The sequence below is a fragment of the Elephantulus edwardii genome, unplaced genomic scaffold (assembly GCF_000299155.1).
Source record: "Elephantulus edwardii isolate Elephantulus edwardi_28Jun2011 unplaced genomic scaffold, EleEdw1.0 scaffold00396, whole genome shotgun sequence".
In the NCBI taxonomy this organism is placed as follows: Eukaryota; Metazoa; Chordata; class Mammalia; order Macroscelidea; family Macroscelididae; genus Elephantulus; species Elephantulus edwardii.
In genome coordinates, this window is record NW_006400146.1 from 1,103,262 (window position 1) to 1,106,295 (window position 3,034).

Consider the following 3,034-nt stretch of genomic DNA (forward strand, 5'->3'; position numbering starts at 1 on the left):
GAGGCACATCATGCTGGGTAGAGTAGAGGGACAGTGCAGGAGGGGAAGACCCTCTATGAGGTGGATTGATTCAGTGACTGGGGTAATTGGGATGGGCGTGTCAGAGGCAATGAGATTGGCAGGGGATACATAGGGTCGCTATGAGTCTCAAATGAATCGATGGCACATAACAACAACAACAACAGGATTTGTGTACTTCTCTGAGTGTAGTGCTCTGGCATGTTCCTTGTGGCCTAGCATGTCTGGGAAGGGGGACATCTCATACTGTGATACAGACAGGTAGTTTCCATGGTCACAAGATGCAGACAGATGCCAACATCTTAGCAACAAGCTTAAGCAATTGGCGAAGTTGAGAACAGATTTGTTTAACAATGTTTGAAAGATGACTTCACAAAGAAATGGTATAAATGCTTTTAAGCGGGACACTCTCTCTTCACGCATGCTTTTCCCCTTCTGAAAAGGCTGGTATGGAAACTGAGGTGGATTTTAGTAAGCACTTGGTAAGCAGGAAACTACTTGTGGGGCCTTCTTAAGAATTTAAACATCAGTGCATTGTTCTGTAAAGTGAGAGAAAGGGCACAGGCAAGAAAGAAATAGTAAGTGGGAGACTGCTGAAAAGTACATTTAAGTAAATGAAAGAGGAAGAAATTGAAGTCGCAGCAACCTGAGAAATTTCAGCTGCGGTTTTAGCAGTAACTGATGGGAACTTCCCTTGTCCTTGGTGAGAGTGACACATCCTTTCTAATATTTTCTAAATGCACCCTCCAATTGGGCTGATGTTTTCTGGCTTTGTGTTGAACTTCATAGAAATATGGGCCCTAGGGAAATTTTAATTGTCTCTTTATTTCTTCCCCCCTTCTCATTTTAATTCCACGTACAGTTAGAAAATTAATACCACTGTGGATTTACAGAATTTGTTAATTAGCAAGAAGCTTGACATTTACTAATATAAAACTATGAATAAACCCACTAATTTAAAAATTATGTCACAATCAGCATGTTCCCATGGAGGCTGGAAGCCCAGAGAAAAATGTGGTCTTTAGATATTTATTAACAAGATGATTAGTCAGAGAATTACCATGGAACGTGTTCAATGCGAGGGGTTCATTATTCCTGTTCTTAATTGAAAGAGCAAAGATCCTAGAAGATACTTGTGCTATCACATTCTTTGCCTGAAAAGGATAGAATCGTCTCAGGATACCAGGAAAGGTTTCTTTGGACCATTTGTCCAAAGTCTAAAACTGGAATGAAAAATATGCACCAATTCCTCTACCCATCCTCACCCCTCTGCTCCTACCCCTTCCTCCTTTGGGTCCCCATACATGTTTTACTAGTTATCCTTCTATTTTTACAATAATGGTCTTATGCAATATTTGTCCTTATGAGATTGAGTTAGTTCACTCAGCATAATGCTCTCCAGTCTCGCATAAGTTACGTAGTGTATTTTAAAATCATTGTTCCTCCGTGCTACATAGTTTTCCATTGTGTGAATGTACCACAATTTCTCAATCCATTTGGTTGTGGTTGGACATTTACGCTGTTTCCATGATCTTGTCATGGTGAATAATGCTGCTATGAACACTGGTGTACAAATCTCCATTTGTGTCTCAGTTCTCATTTCCTTGGGGTATATTCCTAGCAGTGGAATGGCTGAGTCATACAGAGTTTCTGTGTTCAACTTTTTGTGGAAACGCCGAATAGTCATCCAAAGTGTTTGTACCATTTTACAATCGGTAATGACTCCCAGGAAGGAGGATGAGAATTAATTAGTGACATCTGACTAGTTAATTAGTGCCACACTGTTCTAGGTTAAGACTCACCATTTTCCTGGGATGCAAAATCCATTTTTGAACAATGCCATGGGTACAGGAGGAGGAATTAACAACATGAGTCCCAGTTGTGGAAAGAGCAGGCACAAGTTTAACCAGAAGTTTTCATTTTCTTTATCATAGTGAGAACATGCTCCCCCTGGACAGTGTAGTGAGAGGAGTTAATAATGCGGTCCTAGAACTCTAAAGAGCATGCAGAGTGAAGCCCTGACTTGAACCAGGACGTGTCTTCTTGTGTCCATGTGTGTGCCGCAGATGGGGAAGTGGAGTGGTCATGGGAGAGCAGTTCTGAACGTCTTCTCTCTTAGAGAACAGGACTGGATCAGGGTCTCGAGACTACACCTTTGTCTTGTTAGCAGCCGTTCCAGGGGTGGTTTCTGCCATCGTTTACTGTGACACACAAAGGCAAGGATTATAAAGATGACAGTGAAGTGGCACCAACAAAAGACTGTCCCAGCTGGGCTCTGAGGTCGAGGTCTTCTAAAGGAGATCACTAAAAACAGTGGGGAAACTTCCAAGATACGTTTCTTTTCCTCATATTCTCTGGCTTGCTCTTATAAAAAGCAACCACCCTTCTTCATATTTATCATTAAACCAAGGTTCCATCATGTGCTGGTTCCAGTAGCAAAGGAAAGCATTTGAAATGGCATGTAGTCTTTAAGTTACAGTGCTCCAAGATGCTGTTTTAGGTTAAGACTCACCATTTGCCTGGGATGCAAAATCCACTTTTGAACAATGCATATGCACTTAATTAGTGACTGCTTGTCAGGTTTTTAATTATTGTGTGGTGCTTCCCAGACCACTTGGCAATGAGAGTTGTCATAAATTATACTTAGCAACAGCACACACTTGAGAATATAGCTGCCCCTAGGTCTACGTGTCTTATCATGTCATGGACAGGCCAGGCTATCAGATGAAAACAGAGGCTTTCTGAGAGTGAAGGGAGTGGGGCCATGGCCTTCATCTTCTATTGACCCTGGAGAATGTACATAGCCACTTTGGGAGTTCTCACGATCTCTTTTCTAATTAAGGAAAAACTTACTAACTCAATGGGCATCAGCAATTGTGAATGTGAAAATGAATTCCTTTCCTCACACTCACATCTTTCTCTTTGTGTTTGCTGTCCTCATCTCTGCTTACAAACGTGAATACGGATATTTTAACATGAAAAAGCTCGGTACTGAGATTGATGAGATGGGCATGAG